The sequence below is a fragment of the Pan troglodytes genome, chromosome 6 (genome assembly GCF_028858775.2).
Source record: "Pan troglodytes isolate AG18354 chromosome 6, NHGRI_mPanTro3-v2.0_pri, whole genome shotgun sequence".
Lineage (NCBI taxonomy): Eukaryota > Metazoa > Chordata > Mammalia > Primates > Hominidae > Pan > Pan troglodytes.
This window is the reverse complement of record NC_072404.2, coordinates 67,708,251-67,732,647: the sequence shown is the minus strand read 5'-3', so window position 1 is coordinate 67,732,647 and position 24,397 is coordinate 67,708,251. Positions and strand designations below refer to the sequence as shown.

The 24,397-nt window shown below is 38.9% G+C and overlaps 1 pseudogene; it reads left to right on the top strand.

The window, feature by feature from the left end:
- Positions 1-19,024: 19,024 nt before the first annotated feature.
- Positions 19,025-22,694, top strand: LOC134810614 (serine/threonine-protein kinase A-Raf-like; annotated as a pseudogene).
- Positions 22,695-24,397: the final 1,703 nt, after the last annotated feature.

Sequence of the window (24,397 nt, the reverse complement as noted above, 5' to 3'; positions counted from 1 at the left end):
AACTAAATGGTTTTCAATGTTTTGACACTGATGTGCAATAAATGAAATGTTATCCTGCCACCAATGTTAAACTATTTTCTTTAATCAAGATAACAATATACTATTGAGTAACACAGTGAAATGACTTATTTAGTAATCATTTGTTCAGAGAACTTAAAACAAATAATTTGGTGACTATTGTTGTCAAAAGTTTTATTTCATTTTTTTAACCTTTTGGTAACTACAGGAAGATTATGCCAGTTATGATAAAGATCATATAGGCATGTGGTTGGCCAGGTGCAGTGGCTCACACCTGTAATCCCAGCACTTTGGGAGGCCGAAGCAGGTGGATCAAGAGGTCAGGAGTTTGAGACCTGCCTGGCCAATATGGTGAAACCCTGTCTGTACTAAAAATACAAAAATTAGCCAGGCATGGTGGTGCACACCTGTAGTCCCAGCTACTTGGGATGCTGAGGCAGAAGAATCACTTCAACCCGGGAGACGGAGGTTATAGTGAGCCAAGATAATGCCACTGCACTCCAGCCTGGGTGACAAAGTGAGACTCTGTCTCAAAAACAAACAAACAAACAAACAAACAAACAAAAAAAGATATAGGAATGTGATTGGAAGCCATAATTTCTGAATTTTAAATTATTATTTATAAAAATTTACTGAATGTTGGCTGGGCTCAGTGGCTCATGCCTGTAATCCCAGCACTTTGGGAGGCCGAGGTGGGTGGATCACAAGGTCAGGAGCTCAAGACCATCCTGGCCAAGATGGTGAAACCCTGTCTCTACTAAAGATAAAAAATATTAGCTGGGCGTGGTGGTGTGCCTGTAATCCCAGCTGCTTGGGTGGCTGAGGAAGGAGAATCACTTAAACCCGCGCAGCAGAGTTTGCAGTGAGCCGAGATCACACCACTGCACTCCAGCCTGGGTGAGAGAGCACGACTCTGTCTCCAAAAAAAAAAAAAAATTATCATCAAAAAGTGGGCAAAGGATATGAACAGACACTTCTTGAAAGAAGTCATATATGCAGCCAACAAATATGAAAAATTTCTCATCATTACTGGCCATTAGATAAATGCAATCAAAACCACAATCAGATACCATCTCATGCCAGTTAGACTGGTGATCATTAAAAAGTGAGGAAACAGCAGATGCTGGAGAGGACGTGGAGAAATAGGAATGCTTTTACACTGTTGGTGGGAGTGTAAATTAGGTCAACCATTGTGGAAGACAATGTGGCAATTCCTCAAGGATCTAGAACTAGAAATACCATTTGACCCAGCAATCCCATTACTGGGTGTATACCCAAAGGATTATAAATCATTCTACTATAAAGACACATGCACATGTATGTTTATTGAGGCACTGTTCACAATAGCAAAGACTTGGAACCAACCCAAATGCCCATCAGTGATAGACTGGATGAAGAAAATGTGGCATATATACACAATGGAATACTATGCAGCCATAAAAAAGAATGAGTTCATGTCCTTTGCAGGGACATGGATGAAGTTGGAAACCATGATTCTCAGTAAACTAACACAAGAACAGAAAACGAAACATTGCATGTTCTCACTCATAAGTGGGAGTTGAACAATAAGAACGCATGGACATAGGGAGGGGAACATCACACACTGGGGCCTGTCAGGCGGGTGGGGGGCTAGGGGAGGGATAGCATTAGGAGAAATACCTAATGTAGATGACGGGTTGATGGGTGCAGCAAACCACCATGGCACGGGTATACCTATGCAACAAACCTGCACGTTCTTCATCCATGTCCCTGCAAAGAACATGAACTCATCCTTTTTTATGGCTGCATGGTATTTCATGGTGTGTATGTGCCACATTCTCTTTATCCAGTCTATCATTGATGGACATTTGGGTTGGCTACCATTCAGGACATAGGCATTGGCAAAGCCTTCATGTCTAAAACACCAAAAGCAATGGCAACAAAAGCCAAAATTGACAAACAGGATCCAATTATAGGTTTTAAATACCACATTCTGATCACTTAATTGAGGTGAGAGAAAAATAATGCAATAGTCCAGAGCATCAGATCAGGCAGTCAGCACTGTGGCAGATGTGGAGACAGATTAAACATGATGATGGTGTCCTTCTTAGAGAGGTAGATGAGGCCTATTCCAAATATATGTGTGTGTACGTATATATATATATATGTATATACATACATACACACACACACACACACACACATATAGCAGACGCATTTGAAATTTGGGGTAGAAATTGAAGTGAGCTCTCTGTAATCACTCTGAGGTCTTAGGATAGCTAGCTACAAGTGGTGTCATCACGTGAACAAATGTGACAGAGATGAGATGGGGACTTGGGAAATGTAAGTTTCTTTTTCTTTTCTTTTCTTTCTTTCTTTCTTTCTTTTTTTTTTTTTTTTTTTTTGAGACAGGGTCTCGCTCTGTCACCCAGGCTGGAGTGCAGTGGTGTGATTGCGGCTCACTGCAACCTCTGCCTCCCGGGTTCAAGCGATTCTCCTGCCTCAGCCTCCTGAGTAGCTGGGATTACAGGTGTGCCCCACCATGCCAGACTAATATTTGTATTTTCAGTAGAGACGGGGTTTCACCATGTTGGCCAGGCTGGTCTCAAACTCCTGACCTCAAGTTATCCACCCACCTCGGCCTCCCAAAGTGCTGGGATTATAGGTTTGAGCCACCGACCCGGCCTAAATTGAGACAGCTTTAGAATGTTAAGCAGTGATAGAGTTTGGATGAGAGTTTGGATGAGTTTCCCCGCCCAAATCTCACATCGAAATGTAATCCCCAATGGTGGTGGTGGAGCCTGGGGGGAGGTGATCGGATTGTGGGTGCGGATTTCTTCTGAATAGTTTAACCCCATCCCTCCTGGTACTGTCCTCCCAATAGTGAGTGAGTTCTCAGGAGATCTTGTCATTTAAAAGTGTATAGCACCCCCGTTGCCTGCTTTACAAGCTCCTGCTTACCCTTCCACCATGATTTTAAGCTTCCTGAGGCCTCCCCAGAAGTAGATGCTGGTGTTTTGCTTTCTGTACAGCCTGTAGAACCGTGAGCCAATTAAACATCTTTTCTAATCAATTACCGAGTTTGAGGTGTTTCTTCATAGCAATTCAGGAACGGATTAATAGAGTTTATTTGCACAAACAGCAATTTATGAATCAGAGAGCACCAAGTTATGGTTTCTTTGGAGGCTCCAAGGAGGGTCTTGTAAAAAAGGTTTTTGTAAAGGGCATCAGAAAGAAAACCAAATTCAATATCTGATTGGTTACAGTTATATATTGCATTTGCACCCATCAGGTGGAAATGTCTTGGTCGTGTAATGAGAGCTTTATTGGCAGCTTGTGGTTGGTTAAGCCTAATTTTTTTTTTCTCAAAGTTAGTAATTTACAATAAATTCCTTTGATGTAGTTAGGTTTCCTTAGGAAGAATCCCAGGGCAGCATGGCCACTTCAGTGTAAGTGCCTGCTATTCAATTATTTTAACCCTCCACAGAGGGCCTGGTTTTCCTCGCATTTTTCAAATGTATGGCAAGCAGGGTCTCAAATCCATGACTGTTCTCCCAGCCTAACTGTTCTAGGCCCTGTGGAAAATTCTAACTTTCCAATTCCTTTCCCACATTCCCAAATGCCAACCGTTCTTCTCCAAATCACAACATTATCAACTATTAGTCTTTTATTTAGTTTTAAAACAGACACAGCATTTTAATTGTTTATTTTTGTTTCACGGCGTGGTGGATGGCTCTTCTAAAAATATGTGTCTGTTTGTGAACATTTCACATGACAGGGAAGCAAAGGGTAATCACCTGACACTCTGCTGTGACAAGTCTTCGCGCGTCTAATTTTCCCTAGGCACACACACCTTACCAGAATATCTCTGGGTGAAGGTTTCTTTTTGGAACCTTTGCAGGGTGATGTGTCCTCAGCCACTGTCCTGTCTTTTCCTGGTTCTGAATACTACAACCGTCTGGGGATGACCCAAGATACCCACAAGAGCCATGTCTCTTGGAGTGTCTAGTAAATATCAGTCTTTCTGTCATCTTCCAGAGGAGAGTCTGAGATATTGGGTGGAGCCTCTCAGAGAAGCAGCTGGATGTCCTTATGCTGAGAGCAGTTTCCTGATATACCATTCCTCTAAAAAGCTAACTGCTTAAACATTTAAAAAAATATTCCCTCAGCCCCAGTTTTTATTCCTCGCAGACATATTGGTGGTCAGCCAATCAGGTGCTGGTATTGAGGGGAAAAGGCGCCAATGCATCTTTCCCTCTTGTTTCTCTCACGCTTGTGAAAGGAGAATATCCCAAAGTAGAAGTAAAACCCACCCTATTGAGGTAGTGTATGAACTTGCAAAGCCAAATACACATCAGACACACAGGGGGCAAGTGCATTGTCTTCTGAGAGGGTGGTGATCAAGTTCTTTAGTGAGCAGGATGTGGGGAGGAGATTCTATCAAGTGATTGATACATGAATCCAATATGTCTGTGTTCCAGTGTGGTGATTCCTCAAGGATCTAGAACTAGAAATCCCATTTGACCCAACAATCCCATTACTGGATATACACCCAAAGGATTATAAATCATGCTACTCTAAAGACACATGCACACGTATGTTTATTGTGGCACTATTCACAATAGCAAAGACTTGAAACCAGACCAAATGTCCATCAATGATAGACTGGATAAAGAAAATGTGGCACATATACACCATGGAGTATAGGCAGCCATAAAAAAGGGTGAGTTCATGTCCTTTGCAGGGACATGGATGAAGCTGGAAACCATCATTCTCAGCAAACTATCACAAGGACAGAAAACCAAACACCACATGTTCTCACTTACAGGTGGGAGTTGAACAATGAGAACACTGGGACACAGGGCAGGGAACATCACACACTGGGGCCTGTCAGGGGGTGGGGGGCTGGGGGAGGGATAGCATTAGGAGAAATACCTAATGTAAATGATGAGTCGATGCGTGCAGCAAACCAACATGGCACATATATACCTATGTAACAAACCTTCATGTTGTGCACATGTACCCTAGAACTTAAAGTATAATAATGAAAAAAAAAAATGTCTGTGTTCCAGTCAGCACCACCTCCCCAGGTGTTCATCACCTTGAATATATTTGTTCACTTATTTCAACTTCCGCCTTTCATTAACCATATGCTGTATTTCATCATTAGAGCTTGAAAGATAAAAAACACAAATGTTTTCTAAGAGAAAAATAGGTAGATTTCAGAAAAAAATCATATTCCATTGGTTAAAAATTCTCATGTACTGCTTTTATTTTGCAGAGTGAGCGTAGTAAGATTCTGAGGTCTGTTCTGTTTTAGCATGATTTCAGACAGAGTCGCAGGACTTGGTTTTGGGAATGCTACCTTGGAAAAGAAATAGAGAAAATGTCTCTCTCTTTATGCCTGCATAAAAATAAATACATTTCTACAAGAAAGTGTTACAGATTAACACATGAATTACAAACATTCATGAAAACGCCAGTTACACTCTTGTGCAGGGTGGAGAACTTGTGACAGTTGGTAACTTATTTTTTTCTAGAGGAATTTCTACTTCATAGGGAATATTTATATATATATGATAAAGAAGTATTTGCCACTATGCATACACCTCTTTCCTCAGCTAGCATATAACCTAAAGCAATATGATTGTCTAGTACAAGCTTAGCCAGTGAATCAGTAGCATTTTTGTTGAGCTACAATGAATACAACAGTGTCATCTGTAATTTTTTCCAAGGTTATAAAAATATTTTAAGTCATGTGTTCATGGGAACAACTCACCAAGGCAAAAGCATTTTTCCAGTAAAATGCATAAAGCTGTTCTCCTGAAAGCCAGGCAGATAATTAGCAGATTTCCTCCAAATGGAGTCTTCATCTAAAACAGATTGGTGGCCAAGCTTGGGGAAAAGTTTGAGAGAATTTGTCCAGTGTTGGGTTTCTTCGGAGCTGTGTATAAATAGAGGGGTGACCAAATATCCTAAAAGACATTGCCCTTCAACTTAGCAGCACAGGTAGTGGCCAAGAAAACCTAATATGGTTCCTTCCAACAGGTTTGCAGGGTATCTGTTTCTTCATAGAAATCTCGTTTAAAAGAAAAACTCAAATTTTATGATTGTATTTTTGTATGGTTAGTATTAAAACTAATTTTAAGAAAAACCTTACAGATAGGTGTATCTAATCTCAATCAACTTTGACAATACAAGATAGGACTTCTATAAACCTTTTATAACTCTTTTAACTCTTTTCTCTTTTTTTATTCTCTTTCTCCAACTTTTTATATCCATTTAGTTTATCTCTCTTTTTTATTTTTTGAGACAGAGTCTCACTCTGTCGTCCAGAATGGAGTGCAGTGCACCATCTCAGCTCACTGCAACCTCTGCTTCCCGGATTCAAGCGATTCTTCTGCTTCAGCCTCCTGAGTAGCTGGGGCTACAGGCGTGTGCCACCACGCCCGGCTAATTTTTTTTTTTTTTTAGTAGAAAAGGGGTTTTACCATAGTGGCCAGGCTGGTCTCAAACTCCTGGCCTCATGATCCACCTGCCTCTGCCTCCCAAAATGCTAGGATTACAGGCATGAGCCACTGTGCCCTGTCGAGTTTATCTCATTTTCTTTGGCTTTTATTCTTTCAATTTTATGCAACCTTTAAATAAACTCTAAACTCACCAAAATTGCCCTTTAAGAAAAAATCACATCCTCATGTCTCCTTTTTAAAATAAATTTTTCCACCAAGAAACACATCTTATTTTCTTTGTACACGCTATGTAGAATTGTTTCTCTTCTTAACAATAGTTTTAGTTATATCTTAACCAGAATTTTAATTCTTAGTAATTTTAACTCATAGTGAAATTCTAAGAAGTAAGCAATTTTAACTATTAGTCATATACTAACAATTTATGAGTACATATTTTATGATTTTTTAGAAACGTAGGATCTTAAATGGAAACATCTTTTTTTTTTTTTTTTGAGATGGAGTCTTGCTCTGTTGCCCAGGCTCGAGTGCAGTGGTGCAATCTCGGCTCACTGCAACCTCCACCTCTTGGGCTGAAGTGATTCTCCTACCTCAGCCTCCCGAGTAGCTGGGATTACAGGCGAGTGCCACCATGCCCAACTAATTTTTCGTATTTTTAGTAGAGATGGGGTTTCACCATGTTTGCCAGGCTGGTTTTGAACTGCTGACCTTAAGTGATCTGCCTGCTTTGGCCTCTCAAAGTGCTGGGATTATAGCCGTGAGCCACTGCGCCCAGCAGGAAACATCTTTTAACGTGGAACAGGATGTATTTACTTACAGATCTAAATATCTTTTGTTTTTGTGAAATAAACCTTTAAGAAAACTTTATAAATAGGTGTATCTAATCTCAATCAACTTTGACCATACAAGATAAGATTTCTACAAACCTTTTATAACTCTTTTTCTCTTCTCTTTCTCCAAATTTTTATATCCACTTAGTTTATCTCTCTTTTTTACTTTATTTTTTTTATTTTTAGAGACAGACTCTCACTCTGTCGCCCAGAATGGAGTGCAGTGCGCCATCTCGGCTCACTGCAACCTCCGTCTCCCGGATTATATATATAAATTTGAGATGGAGTCTCACGCTGTCATCCAGGATGGAGTGCAGTGGCACTATCTCTGCTCACTGCAACCTCCACCTCCCGGGTTCAAGCGACTTGCCTGCCTCAGCCTCCTGAGCAGCTGGGATTACAGGTTCCCACCACCACACCTGGGCAATTTTTGTATTTTCAGTAGAGACGGGGTTTCACGATGTTGGCTAGGCTGCTCTCGAACTCCTGACCTCAGGTGATCCACCCACCTCAGCCTCATTTAAGTTAATTTGATATCATGTAGATAATATACAAACACGTAGATAGACATATACATACATGTAAACACAAAATAGAGCTTACACATGTATGTATCTAAAAGCCCTAGAGATGCAGGAGTTCATTGTAAAAGAGTAGAGCTTCAGACCTGAGAGCAACCTGTCCACCCACAACTCTTGGGGCTCCATGAGGAAAAATAGAGGTACCCTGCCAAAGACGGAGAAGCCTGTGGTGCTTTATCTGTGTTCTTCAAGGGGTCCAAGGCTGCTAGAAGTTTCCTTTAGGTTCTCTCACATGGTACCAAAAGGTCGCAAAAGGAAGATGAGATAGATAGAAGTAAACAGAAGAGTTAATTCTAGAAAAGGCCGTTTGAGAAGATTTAGGTTTCCAAAAAGCCAGTAAAGTTTTACATTATCCTTGGCAAAAATCATGTCAGCAAGAGAAGAGACAGAGGGAGCACACATAGTTAGCATGAGTTTAGGGAAAGAGGAATTGAGTTGACTGAGAAGCTTATATAAAAAAACTCACAGGCCTCAAATTAATATATACATAAATAGCCTGAATATCAGTTATAAGTGGACTTTTGACTGTAGAGCTCTTAAATTTTTTAAAATTAAATTTTAGCCAAGTAAATAGCAAACATTACTTGTTTTTTTCTTTCTAAAGTTTACATCAAGATGAAATTTTGGAGGTGGGACATTTCTGTTTACTGGAGGTCTAGGGTAATTACTATTTAAAGCTGTTTGTCTTCGGAAATTTTTAGTAAATGTTTTCTATCTTCCAAACCACAGTATATGGTTTTATTTATGTCAGGAGAGAAGGTTAAATGAAAAAAACAAAACAAAACATTTCTGTCACACTCTAAATATGAACCAAAATTTTAAATTAAAGGCGTACCTGAACTAGTGACTCAAAACCAACACAAATAAACATGTGTGAGACCAAATCCAAGAAGTCATGCATGGCTTTAACTAAAGCTCCAAAGAGAGCACGAAAAGTGTAGCTTTTCCATGATTAAAACACCTATTAAAAACAGCTTCCTGCAAATGGGGTGCAATCTACATTTTCAGGCCACATATTCTAGTGCCTCAACTTCTCAGTTTACCATCAACCCACAAAGGCCAGTCAGAAGATGGAAAGCAATGGTCGGTAAAACAGAAGAACAAAAAATTTCTATGGGGTAGAAAAGGTTCCAAATGTGTACTCCAAAAGTCCGAGAGTCATACAAATGATAGAAAACAAATAAATTCATCATTATAAATGTTTCTTGCCTAAGCTAGAGGTACTAACCGAGAAATAAAATTTTGAGGGTGAGTCTAAAAACCTTCAATTTTTTTTTTTCAATTTGATTTCAGCTGCAATGCTGTTTTGCTAATTACCTGGATGTTAACATTTCAAATACATGGTAAGGTTTACATCTTTGAGGGACTGAGAAAGGCCTGGGAAAGGTTAAAATATGTGTTGTAAATCCTGCAGCAAAGTCAAGCAGGCAATTTGAGCATGTAAAGGGTTTTCTTGAGGTGGTGAAAGAAGAGCCCTCTGAAAATGTTATGTAGTTATTATACAGTTAATAGTTATTCAACTTGGTCTTTAACTTGTCTGTGGCTGGATATTGTTTATGGGTTACACTCTAATTCACAGTTTCAGATGTCATTTCACAATGTCTAAAAAATATGACCTATTGAATGTCTACTTTCATGAAGTTACTGACATAATTTTGCATCCAAAATTTTAAAATTTTAAATATTTTTCTATGGAATTTGAAAATAATATGTATACTCTTTATACTAGTTAATAATGCTATCCATTTGTTCATATAATAACTAATCAAACTGTCTTAAATGTTAATGAACACTCTTTATGTTTACTTATTTGTTGTATATAAAAAAAGTTTATTTTTTGACAGTTTAATGTCACCTAATATTATTTTTAATGTTTCAATTTCTCATTTACATGAATGTTTGTGTTGTTTATTTTAGTCTTACAGGTATTATTTAAACTGTCTGTGCAAATGCCTTGGAATAGCGCATAACACATCGTGAATTCTATGTACGTGTTCAGGGCTGTTTCATCACATTTTAATCTGTCATACCCTTCTTCATTTACCGTCATTTTGTGTTTGTCCTTATTCAGATTATGTTTGTGCCTTGACTTGACTACATATTCATGGAAGAGAGAAGGTAGACTCAGACTTCCATCCGGATTAAACACAAAGTTAACTAACATATCTTCTTAGCTCACTTTAGATAGAATATTATATTTGTTTTATAATATAAATATGAATTTTAAGTACTGCATGAAGAATAATCTTCCCCATCTTACAAAAGAAGATCATCAGACATTGGATCATTCATGAATTACCCAAAGCTGTATTCTCTCAACAATTCTTTTTATTCTTACATCTTAACCTCCACGAAAATCTAGAGGCATGAAGTACTAGATATTAGAAACAAATTTGCAGAAAAGCACAAATTGTCAAAATTAATCCAAGAAGAAAGAGAATATATTAATATACTTATAACAGGTAAAGATATTGACAAGATTCCTTCCCAGAAAAAAAGGCTCAGATAGCTTCACTGGTAAATTCTACTAAATATTTAATGAATAATTAATGCCAATTCTACACAAACACTTGCAAAATGTAAAAGGGAAAAGAAAACAATTCATTTGTTGAGGCCGGTATTACCCAGTAAATGAAACCACATGAAAGCATAAAAAAAAAAAAATGAGAGACCATTATTCTTCACAAGTATAGACCCAGAATTTTTTTTTTTTTTGAGATGGAGTTTTGCTCTTGCTGCCTAGGCTGCAGTGCCATGGCCCCATCTCAGCTCACTGTACCCTCTGCCTCCTGGGTTCAAGTGATTCTCCTGTCAGCCTCCTGAGTAGCTGGGATTACAGGCACCCGTTACTATGCCCGGCTAATGTTTGGTATTTTTTTTAGTAGAGACGGGGTTTCACCATGTTGGCCAGGCTGGTCTCAAACTCCTGACCTCAGGTGATCCGCCTGCCTTGGCCTCCCAAGGTGCTGAGATTACAGGCACGGGCCCCCGCACCCAGCCTAGAAGTCTTTAAAAACTCTAGAAAACTGAATTCAGCAACACATAAAATGTTAGATAAAATGACCAAGTGGAATTATCTCACTAATGCAAATATCAGTCAATGTAATATACCATATTAATAGAATAGAGGACAAAACCATAATTATTTCAGTAGACACACAAAAGCATTTGACAAAATCCATTACTCATTAACAATAAAGCCTCCAGAAATCTAGGAATAGAAAAATCTGCTTAACCTCTCCTACAGGGCATCTATAAATCTTTCACACATTCCAGTAAAATATAATAGAGGACATATTGGTATGTCTTACTTTATGGTTTTAAAAATTAACAACGCATAATAAAGATAATTTATTTACCTAGAAAACAAACACTTTTCTAAAAACGTTTCTATTGCATGTGATAAAAGTGGAAATTAAGATAAAAAAGAGTAGTACTGTTGAGAATGACTAAGATTTGGTATCATTAATTTTCTTATTAGCAATTAAAATAGTATCAACAATTCTAACAAGACACAGGTGCATTCTCCCCAGCAAAAAGGCAAGATGATCACATAAAATCCTTATGTTATACATAACAGAAAGTATTTTATATTTGAAACATATGGCAACATTGTCATAACTACATTCTACTAAAAATGTTGCACAATACATACTCCAAAAAATTAGAACTTTCCTTGGGGACATATGGTTTTTCTAAAGATAATTGTGTTCATTATTCTGATAAGCAATTCCTCCAAAGGTAAATGTGGCTATCTGGGATTCTGGGAATATCCTGAAAAGTTACATGTTCTAAAAATAGTTCCATTGAAAAAAAACACCACAAAGCCTAGACAATGCAGCAAGTGCTTAACTGCAGAGTTTAGTTCTAAGTGCTAAAGTAAAAATAAAGGGGCTGGGCATGGTGGCTCACACCTGTAATCCAAGCACTTTGGGAGGCTGAGGTGGGCAGATTACTTGAGTTCAGGAGGTCGAAACCAGCCTGGGCAACATGATGAAACCCTGTCTGCCCCTGAAAATACAAAAAAAAAAAATATATATAGCCAGGCGTGGTGGTGGGTGCCTGTAATCCCAGCTACTCAGGAGGCTGAGGCAGGAGAATCGCTTGAACCCGGGAAGTGGAGGTTGCGGTGAGCCGAGATAGTGCAAATACACTCCAGCCTGGGCAATAGAGTGAGACTCCATCTCAAAAAAATAAAACAAAGAAAGAAGCACAGGCAGCAGAAAGAAGGGAGGATGAGACAGTCCATCTGGCAGGGTGAGGCTTCCTACAATAGGTTGATAATAATAGGGGCATCATTTCTTGGGTTTTTACAGCTCTCAGGGGTAGATGTGGTGCCACACTAGAATCAAAGTAAGGGAGATGAACCTGACTAGCCTAACTAAAGCCAAAAGCCTCAAGGTTCTGCAAATCTAAGAAAAATGAGATAGAATATGAAGCCTGCAGTCAAAGTGAGATAAAAAGGGAAGCTAGTCAGTCCGTGCCTTGGCTGATTTGGCAAGGAAGGCCAACTGTACTGATATGTTGGGGTTTGAATTGACCCGGAGTTTTTATAGAGAAAAATTTAATAAGTTAATTTAAATGTTTTCAGATTCATGTAGAGAAGAAAACAAAAATTCCAAGACAATTTTTTTTTTTGAGGAAAAAACCCTCAACCCAAAAAACTGAAAATCTTATCAGTTCAGGCTTGTCAAGTATAATCACACAACGTAATTTTTTTAAATATGCAAAATAAAGGACACAAAAATTAATTTTGTTCAAAAATAACAACAATCATAAAACACTTGTACCAGTAGACTTCAAGGAATTCCGAGCAGACGTACAGAAAATATGTAAGCTAGGCATGGTGGCGCTTGCCTATAATCCCAGCATTTTGGGAGGCCAAGGCAGTAGAATCACTTGAGGCCAGGAGTTTTAGGCTAGCCTGGTCAACATAGCATAACCTAATTTCTATAAAAATACAAAAATAAAAAATATATACATACATAGTTAAAATATTTAGATAAATATAAGGGATATGAGCAAAGTAAAAAATAGGAGCTAAAGTATAAGAAAAAAGAATGAGCTAACAATGCCAGGTGCGGTGGCTCACGCCTGTAATCCCAGCACTTTGGAAGGCCGAGGCAAGCAGATCACGAGGTCAGGAGATCGAGACCATCCTGGCTAACACGATGAAATCCCATCTCTACTACAAACACAAAAAGTTAGCTGGGCGCGGTGGCATGTGCCTGTAATCCCAGCTACTTGGGAGGCTGAGGCAGGAGAATTGCTTGAACCTGGGAGGTGGAGGTTGCAGTGAGCCAACATGGCGCCACTGCACTCAAGCTGGGCAACAGAGGGAGACTCCGTCAAACAAACAAAAAAAAACATAGATGTCAGGACAAGGAGAAAAATGAGTGGAAAATATGCAAGTCAGAATAAGTTAAAAATGAAATAAGAGTGCTATGTCTAATGGTTTGTTGTTGTTGTTGTTTGGTTTTGGTTTGGTTTGGTTTTTGAGGTGGAGTCTCACTCTGTCGCCCAGGCTGGAGTGCAGTGGCACGATCTCGGCTCACTGCAACGTCCGCCTCCCGGGTTCAAGCGATTCTCCTGCCTCAGCCTCCTGAGTAGCTGGGACTACAGGCGCCGGCCACCACAGCCCAGCTCATTTTTGTATTTTTAGTAGAGACGGGTTTCACCATGTTGGCCAGTCTGGTCTTGAATTCCTGACATCAGGTGATCCACCCGCTTTGGCCTCCGAAAGCGCTAGGATTACAAATGTGAACCACCACGCCTGGCCTTGTCTAATGATTTTTTGAACAAAATAGAGAAAATATGGCATGCTTAAACATTTTAAAGAACTAATAAAACATCAACCAAGGAAAGTACAAAAAAATATCTAAAAACATCATAATAACTAAAAAGCTTACCACCAAAATGATTTAAAATCATTGAAATATAAAATGTGAATCAACTACAAAGCAACAAGAGATTTTTAACCCATATTTGGCATCTTCATAGAATTCACAAATCAATGGATATTATGTTCGAAGTTCTGAGTTAAAATATCTGTAAATTTTGAATTGCATCCCTAGTTAAAAATTTTTTAAGATCAAAGATAAAATTAAAATAATTCATATAAGTAATACAAACTAAGTTTACTTCAGTTATTTACTTGTTTAATAAACTTATTAATTACATTAGTCATCACATAAATAAAATGCTGCTTCCTATTGTGAAACATATAATTTGTGAAGCATATAACGTTCAACATTTTGTCTCTAAAACAGGTAACATTTTGAATGAAGAGAACAAAAATTTAATGATTGGTATAAAAATAAATTTCAGGAAAATGAAAGGTTTGTATGATGACATAATTAACATAATAGAAAGGACAGAAATCTCAATATTTGTTTTTACACATTTTGGAGGGAAAGTAACCCTGAGATATTAAAGTGCAGAAAATAATATTAATTATATTCTTGAGTTTTCAAACCCCTCTTTCCTTGGTACTTACAGAACATCCGGCACAGGCCCAGGATTCCCTGGGTGTTTCTGCCAAGGAGACTATCCAGCGGAGTTAAAGTGGAAAGCCATGTGCACAAAGATGGATGGATGCTCACCTCTAAGAGATCAGTGGGTGCAGGTTGCAGAGGGAGTTGGGTGAGTGCAGTTTGTAGAGGGAGTTGTGTGGGTGCAGGTTGCAGAGGGAGTTGGCCCTTCTTGGAGGTCCAGGGAGGGGCTACAGGCACCATCCTTGAAGTGGGTCCTGGAACTCCACTGAGCCCTCCTGCCTACAGGGGCCTTAGAGGGTCCTGGGGGAGGCCAGCCTGGGTGCCCTGTCCTGTCCGTGGCCCCTGAGTCCTACCTCACCCGCTAGCTTTTTTTTTTCTTACAGAGGAATCAGGGTGGCAACCCCAATGCAGCCTTGCTAGAGGAAGGATATCAAAAGTGTCAGGGTGATGGGAATAGCATTAAATCTATGAATTACTTTGGGCAGTGTGGTCATTTTCACGATATTGATTCTTCTTATCCATAAGCATGGAATAGTTTTTCCATTTGTTTGTGTCCTCTCTTATTTCCTTGAGCAGTGGTTTGTAGTTCTCCCCGAAGAGGTCCTTCATGTCCCTTGTGAATTGTATTCCTAGGTGTTTTATTCTCTTTGTAGCAATTGTAAATGGGATTTCATTCATTATTTGGACCTCTGCTTGTCTATTATTGGTGTGTAGGAATGCTTGTGATTTTTGCACATTGATTTCATATCCTGAGACTTTGTTGAAGTTGGTTATCAGCCCAAGGAGTTTTTGGGCTGAGACAATGGGGTTTTCTAAATATACAATCTTGTCGCCCGCAAACAGACAATTTGACTTCCTCTCTTCTTATTCGAATACCCTTTATTTCTTTCTCTTCCCTCATTGCCCTGGCCAGAACTTCCAATACTGTGTTGAATAGGAGTGGTGAAAGAGGGCTTCCTTGTCTTGTGCCAGTTTTCAAAGGGAATGCTTCCAGCTATTTTGCCCATTCAGTATGATATTGGCTATGCGTTTGTCATAAATAGCTCTCATTATTTTGAAGTATGTTCCCTCAATACCTAGTTTATTCAGGGTTTTTAGCATGAAGGGGTGTTGAATTTTATTGAAGGCCTTTTCTGCATTTATTGAGATAATCATGTGGTTTTTGTGGTTGGTTCTGTTAATGTGATGGATTACATTTATTGATTTGCATATGTTAAACCAGCCTTGCATCTCAGGAATGAAGCTGACTTGATCGTGGTGGATAAGCTTTTTAATGTGCCACTGGATTTGGTCTGCCAGTATTTTATTGAGGATTTTTGCATCAATGTTCATCAGGGATATTGGCCTGAAATTTTCTTTGTTTGTTGTGTCTCTGCCAGGTTTTGGAATCAGGATGACACTGGCTTGATAAAATGAGTTAGGGAGGAGTCCTTCTTTTTCTGTTGTTTGGAATAGTTTCAGAAGGAATGGTACTAGCTCCTCTTTGTACCTCTGGTAGAATTCGACTCTGAATTGGTCTGGTCCTGCCTGGGCTTTTTTTTTTTTGGTTGGTAGGCTATTAATTACTCCCTCAATTTCAGAACTTGTTATTAGTCTATTTAGAGATTCAACTTCTTCCGGGTTTAGTCTCGGGAGGATGTATGTGTCCAGGAATTTATCCATTTCTTCTAGATTTGCTAGCTTATTTTCGTAAAAATATTTATAGTATTCTCTGATGGTAGTTCATATTTCTGTGGGATCAGTGTTGATATCCCATTTATCACTTTTTATTGTGTCTCTTTGATTCTTCTCTCTTTTCCTTTTTATTAGTCTAGCTAGTGGTCTACCTATTTTGTTAATCTTTTCAAAAAACCAGCTCCTGGATTCATTGATTTTTTTAAGGCTTTTTTCATGTCTCTATCTCCTTTAGTTCTGCTCTGATCTCAGTTATTTCTTATCTTTTGCTAGCTTTTGAATTTGTTTGCTCTTGCTTCTCTAATGCTTCTAATTGTGATATTAGGGTATTGATTTTAGATCTTTCCTGCTTTCTGATGTGAGCATTTAGTGCTATAAATTTCCCTCTTAACACTGCTTTAGCTAGGTCCTAGAGATTTTGGCACATTGTGTCTTTGTTCTCTTTGGTTTCAAAGAACTTCTTTATCTCTGCCTTAATTTTTTTTATTTACCCAGTCGTCATTCAGGAGCAGATTGTTCAGTTTCCATGTAGTTTTGTAGTTTTGAGTGAGTTTCTTAATCCTGAGTTCTAATTTGATTGCACTGTGGTCTGAGAGACTGTTTGTTATGATTTCATTCTTTTTGCATTTGCTGAGGAATGTTTTACTTCCAATTATGTGGTCAATTTTAGAATAAGTGCTATGTGGTGCTGAGAAATATGTATATTCTGTTGATTTGGGGTGGGGAGTTATATAGATGTCTATTTGGTCTGCTTGGTCCAGAGCTGAGTTCAAGTCTTGAATATCCTTGTTAGTTTTCTGTCTCATTGCTCTGTCTAATATTGACAGTGGGGTGTTAAAGTCTCCTACTATTATTGTGTGGGAGTCTAATTCTCTGTGTAGGTCTCTAAGAACTTGTTTTATGAATCTGGGTGCTCCTGTATTGGGTGCATATATATTTAGGATAGTTAGTTCTTCTTGTTGCGTTGATCCCTTTACCACCACATAATGCCCTTCTTTGTCTTTTTTGGTCTTTGTTGGTTTAAAGTCTGTTTTATCAGAGACTAGGATTGCAACCCCTGCTTTTTTGTGTGTGTTCCATTTGGTTGGTAAATATTCTTCCATCCCTTTATTTTGAGCCTATGTGTGTCTTTGGATATAAAATGGGTCTCCTGAATACAGCACAGTGATGAGTCTTGACTCTTTGTCCAATTTGCCAGTCCATGTCTTTTAATTGGGGGCATTTCACCCATTTACATTTAAAGTTAATATTGTTATGCGTGAATTTGATCCTGGCATCATGATGCTAGCTGGTTATTTCACACATTAGTTGATGCAGTTCCTCATAGTGTTGCTGGTCTTTATATTTTGGTGTGTTTTTGCCGTGGCTGGTACCAGTTTTTTCCTTTCCATATTTAGTGCTTCCTTCAGAAGCTCTCATAAGGCAGGCCCGGTGGTGACAAAATCCCTCAGCATTTGCTTGTCTGGAAAGGATTTTATTTCTTCTTCACTAATTAAGCTTAGTTAGGCTGGATATGAAATTCTGGGTTGAAAATTATTTTCTTTAAGAATGTTGAATATTGGCCCCCACTCTCTTCTGGCTTGTAGGGTTTCTGCAGAGAGATCCACTGTTAGTCTGACAGGCTTCTCTTTGCAGGTAATCTGACCTTTCTCTCTGGCTGCCCTTAACTTTTTTTCCTTTGTTTCAACCTTGGATAATCTGATGATTATGTGTCTTGGGGTTGCTCTTCTCGAGGAGTATCTTAGTGGTGTTCTCTGTATTTCCTGAATTTGAATGTTGGCCTGTCTTGCTAGGTTGGGGAAGTTCTCCTGCATAACGTCCTGAAGTGTGTTTTCCAACTTGGTTCCATTCTCCCCATCAATGTCAGGTACACCAATCAATTGTACGTTTGGTCTTTTCACATAGTCCTATATTTCTTGAAGGCTTTGTTCCTTTTCATTCTTTTTTCTCTAATCTTGTCTCCCTACCTTATTTCAGTAAGTTGATCTTCAATCTCTGATATCCTTTCTTCCACTTGATCAATTTGGCTATTGATACTTGTGTATGCTTCACAAAGTTTTCATGCTGTGTTTTTCAGCTCCATCTGGTCATTTATGTTATTCTCTAAGCTGGTGACTCTATAATAACTGTTGGTTATTACAGCAGTTCCTGTAGCCTCTTATCAAGGTTCCTAGCTTCCTTGCATTGGGTTAGAACATAGTCTTTTAGCTCAGAAGAGTTTTGTTATTACCCAGCTTCTGAAGCCTACTTCTGTCAATTCATCAAACTCATTCTCCTTTCAGTTTTGTGCCCTTGCTGGAGAGGAGTTGTGATCATTTAGAGGAGAAGAGGCATCCTGGTTTTTGGAATTTTCAGTACTGTTACACTGGTTTTTCCTCATTTTGTGGATTTAGTTACCTTTGATCTTTGAGGCTGATGACCTTTGGCTTGGGTTTTTGCGTGGGGGTCCTTTTTGTTGATTTTGATGTTGTTGCTTTCTGTTTGTGAGTTTTTCTTCTAACAGTCAGGCCCCTCTTCTGCAGGTCTGCTGCAGTTTGCTGGAGGTCCACTCCAGACCCTGTTTGCCTGGGTGTCACCAGCAGAGGCTGCAGAACAGCAAAGATTGCTGCCTGCTCCTTCTTCTGGAAGCTTCGTCCCAGAGGGGGCACTGGCCTGATGCCAGCTGGGGCTCTCCTCTATGTGGTGTCTGTTGACTCCTGCTGGGAGGTCTCTCCCAGTCAGGAGGCATGGGGATCCGGGACCCACTTGAGGAGGCAGTCTAAGAGCTCGAGCGCTGTGCTGGGAGAATCCTCCTTTTCAGGATCTGCTGCTCTCTTCAGAGCCAGCAAGCAGAAATGTTTAAGTCCACTGAGGCTGTGCCCACAGCTGCCCCTTCCCCCAAGTGCTCTGTCCCAGGGAGGTGGGAGTTTTATCTATAACCCCCTGACTGGGGCTGCTGCCTTTCTTTCAGAGATTCCCTGCCCAGTGAGGAGGAATCTACAATGGCAGTCCGGCCACAACCGCTTTGCTGCACTCTGTTGAGTTCTGCTCAGTCCAAACTTTCCAGCCTCTTTAGCACTGTCAGAGAAAAACTGACTACTGAAGCCTCAGTAATGGTGGACACCCCTTCCCTCACCAAGCTCAATCATCCCAGGTTGACTTCAGACTGCTGTGCTGGCAGTGAGAATTTCGAGCCCGTGGTTCTTAGCTTGGTGGCCTCCATGGGAGTGGGACCCGCTTATCGAGACCACTTGGCGCCCTGGATTCAGTCCTCTTTCCAGGGGAGTGAACAGTTCTGTCTCGCTGGGGTTCCAGGTGCTACTGGAGTATGAAGAAAAAATTCCTGCAGCTATCTCGGTGTCTGCCCAAACAGCTGCCCAGTTTTGTGCTTGAAACCCAGGCCCCTGTTTGTATAGGCACACAAGGGAATCTCCTGCTCTGTGGATTGCAAAAACTGTGGGAAAAGCACAGCATTTGGACCGGATAGCACAGTGTCTCACCACTTCCCTTGGCTGGAGGAGGGAGTTCCCTGGCTCCTTGCACTTCCCGGGTGAGGTGATGCCCCAGCCTGCTTCTGCTCGCCCTCCGTGGGCTGCATCCACTGCCTAACCAGTCCTAATGAGATGAACTGGATACCTCAGTTGGAAATGCAGAAATCACCCGCTTTCTGCATTGGTCTTGCTGGGAGCTGCAGACTAGAGCTGTTCCAAGCAACCCCACTTTCTCTCTTTTTGCTCCTCAAAGTCACTAAGGTCTTAAGAGCTAACACTGAAGATCAACTTTGTATTTGTATACATGTTTTATTACAGAAAATTTAAAACATATACAAAATAAAACAGTATAATACAACTGTTATCCAGGCTCAACAACCTGTGCCAAGTTTGTTTTATCCATACTTCAATGCATTTTCTTCCCAGACTTTATTATTATTTTTTTCTGAAATAAGATGTGTGCTAATTGAAGGTAAAATCTTGGCTGAGCACAATGGCTTAAGCCTGTGTAATTCCATCCTTTTGGAATGACAAGACAGGAGGCTCACTTGAGTGTCGGAATTTAAGAGCAGCCTGGGCAACATAGTGAGACCACATGGCTACTAAAAATACAAAAAAAAAAAAAATGAGGCATGATGGTGCATGCCTGTATTCCTAGCTACTTGGGATGCTGACATAGCAGGATCCCTTGAGTCTGGCAGGGTGAGGCTTTAAGTGAGATGTGATTGGGCAGCTACACACAAGCCTGGGTGACAGTGAGACTGTCTCAAAAAAAAAAAAAAAAAGAAAGGTTTACTCTTAACTGTACATTTTTAAACATCAGTACACATATATAAACAATTTTTCTTTTAAGAATAGAAGTACCCAAGTTAATAATCATTAACGTGAACCCATTTGTTACTCAGACTTTATCTTTTAATTAGTTTTCCTTTTTTTAAATAAGATGTGAGCTCATTGAAAGGACCAATCTTGGCCAGGCATAGTGGCTTGCATTTGTAATTCCATCCCTTTGGGAAGCCAGAGCTCACGAGTTTGAGACCAGCCTGAGCAACATAACAAGACCTCACTGGGGCAACGTAGTGAGACATCATCTCTACAAACATTTTTTAAAAATTAGTTGGGCATGATGGTGCACACTTGTAGTCCCAGCTATTTGGGATGCTGACGTGGGAGGATCGCTCGAGCCTGGGAGGTCAAGGCTGCAGTGAGCTGTGATTGCACCACTACACTCCACCCTGAGTGACAGATTGAGACGCTGAGAAAAAAAGGTACAATCTTAACTGTACCTGTTTGACACATCAATACATCCATATAAACAATCCCTTTCGTAAAAATAAAAGCACCCCACTTAACAATATTGATACGCATGGGAATTACCTATACATTTTTTATTTCTTTTAGTTTGGATTTTTATTGAAAGGAAACACCTAGAAACATTATGTAAAATCTAGATTTTGAAAAAAATAGACCTGAACTTGGTTTGAGAATTTCAAAATAGACATGAGTTTTCTCTGAGAATTTGTCTTTCTAACAACGTACAGATCTTACAGCACATGGTAGATACAAGGACTCTTTTATCTAAAATAAATAAAATTTGACGAATAAACATTTTAAAATTTGACCTGTGGCTAAAGGATGAATCAAAACACCTGTGCAATGGGTTATCTGTAGAAGTATATTTTAATGACAAACTATTAATAACCAAAAAAGTTATAATAAGTTATTAACTAACATGAGCAAAATTCCTATTATGGTATCTATGAAAATGCTTTCTTAGAGTAAAATATTCTCTTATCTTGCAAGGGCACTGGTTAATAACAGCAAAGATTTGGAGGTCAATGTCTCATAAAGTAAGTAGCAGACCCCTTTCACACCCATAGCTGGCCTTCAGAGTTATCGAAAAAATGGTCATTTACACAAGAGCAGATAATTTTCTTAGGTTCTATTAAGTTTATATGTTAATGTTGTTACAAAATTTAACTCAGTTTTCTTATAAGATTATCTGACAAAATTTTATATGTTATAATATCACAATATATTATGTAATATCATGTAATATAATAAAATTTTGTCAGATACAGTGTCATATATATAATTTATTTCATAAAACATATACAAAAAAACAAAATTTTATGTTATGATATCACAATGTATTATACCATATATTATATACGATTATATATCATGTATTATATTATGATATCACAATGTATTATGATATATATCGTATATATAATACATGATATATCACAATATATTATGACATTATTATATATTATGTCTGACATATATTATATCACAATATATTATATAATATGATATAATGTTACATTATATTTATTATATGATATTATATTATGTTGCATTATATATTATATTATATAGTCCAGCTAATTGACATGGCCCAGCAGACTGCCCAGGGTGTGAACTACCTCCATGCCAAGAATATCATCCAAGGCGATCTCAAGTCTAATAACATTTTTCAACACAAAGATGAGTGACTCTCGTCTGGCCACAGTGAAGACAGAGTGAAGCAGGGCCCAGCCCTTGGAGAAGCCTTCGGGTTCTGTTTTATGGATCGCAGCTGACCTGAACCCCTTCAGCTTCCAGTCGGACGTCTATGCCAGTGTGGCTGTGCTCTAAAATCTCACGACTGGCTCACTGCCTTACAGCCACATTGGCAGCTGTGACCAGATTATCTTTATGGTGGGCTGTGACTCTTCATCCCTGGACCTCAGAAAAATCTCCAGCAACTGCCCGAAGCCATGTGGTGCCTGCTGTCTGACTGCCTCATGTTCCAGCAAAAGGAGTGGCTCCTTTTGCCCCAGACTCTGGCCACAATTTTTCTGCTGCAAGGGTCGCTCCCCAAGATGGAGGGGAATACCTCTAAATCGTCCTTTTATCAAACCCAAGCTGATGAGTTTCCTTCCTGACTACTCAACACAGGCTGTCTTGAGCCTGACCTTACTCCCAGCCACTAGGGAGCCAATCTTAGCCCACCATGCCAAGGAGCCCTGCCCACCAACGAATCAATGTTTTATCTCTGTCCCGAAGTTGCATCAGGATCTCATATCCCCCACCCTGTTAGATGAGGGGGTCCCGATGTGCTTTCCCAGTTCCTCCAAAATTGGAAAACTCTTAAAGATTGAGCCCCTGTCCCCCTCCATCATTTTATTTTTTGGCTTAGAAGATACCTCTAAATTGGGGGAACTCCTTCATCTCTCATGGCTAAAATTTGTAGCAGGGATTTCACTCAGAACCTCTATGGGATTTGTGCCTGATGTGACTTCCACTGGACTTTGGGGTTCTCAACACATCATGTATTTTGGGGGTTCCCTTTTTGTCCTCTCCTCCATTCAAGGACTACTGTCTTACTTCATTAAAATACAGAGAATTTTGCTGAAAAAAAAATAAAGTGTTTCAAATAAAACCTTCCCAACCTTTGCCTCTGGGGAAAACATAATTTTATTAAATTATTTATGTATGTATTTGACCTCTGCTCTAAAAAGAGACACTACTCACTTCACACAAGGCTGTTAGTTATTTTAAAACATCCTTGAAAATATTGTCCAAATGGAAGCTTATATAAGATGTAAAACAAATTAACCAACAGGTCTATAAAAATTGGCTCCCAACAGAGTACAACATACACTTAAAAATACAGAAATATTGGTACAAACATTACAGAAACATTGTGAAGCTTTCTCAAATAATTAAAATAGAATTGCCATATTATTCAGCAATTTCACTTCCAGATATATAACCAAAGAGAATAAAATTAGTATCTAAAAGAGACATCTGCCCTTCTGTATTCATGGCAGAATTATTTACAATGACAGAGACATGCAAACAATCTAGGTATCCATTAATAGATGAATGGATAAAGAAATTATGGAATATTTATATAATGGAATATTATTCAGCCATAAAAAAGAGAATTCTGCCATTTGCTACAAAACGAATGAACCTAGAGGACATTAGGTTAAATGAAATAAGCTAGACACAGAATGACAAATACTGTTTGATTTCACTCATATATGAAGCCAAAAAAGTCAAAGTCATAGGAACAGAGAGTCCACAGTGGTTGCTAGGGGGTGGTGGGTGGCAGAAATGAAGACACGGTGATCAAAACTTTTAGATATAAAATAAACAAGTTCCAGTGATTTAGTGCACAGCATGGATGTTCACGAATGTTGTCTTAGGCTATCCCTATTTCTGTAATAAAATACTTTAGAACAGGTAATTTATATAGAGTCTAAACTTACTTCTCACAGTTACAGAGGCTGAGAAGTCCAAGACCAGGGCACTAGCAGATACACATAATATAGTACCTGCTAATTACATTAATTTGATAATTACACCATATATATGTATGTAGGTAGGTATTGGAGCTTCACATTTTAACCTTATATTCATTTTCTGAAAACGTTACTCCTGTACAACTTTATTCTGTCTTTCCCTCCTAGTTTGGGTACTAATGTTTAAATCTACATATGTTACAAACACAACAGTTTGTAGTTATCTGCTTACATAATTTTATTTTTTAAAATAAGCTGAAATAAGAAAAAAGAGCACTTGTGTATTTACAGGTTTGTTTTGTTAAACTTCTTATTATTCATTATGTTATTGTAATCCTTCGCTTTTTCTGATGTATTTTTTTAAATCTTTGTAGATACAAGTTATTATCTGGAAAGATTTTCTTAGCCCAATATATCTTTTCTTGAACCCACTTTCTCTGTGCTGTAATTGGCAAATAAATTAAATTTCTTTATGTTATAGCACTGAAGATCCCATTACAAACAATATTACACAGTTGCTTTTGACAATCAGATAATATGAGAAAAAATATTTCTTATATTGCCTTAAATATTTGTTACATTTACT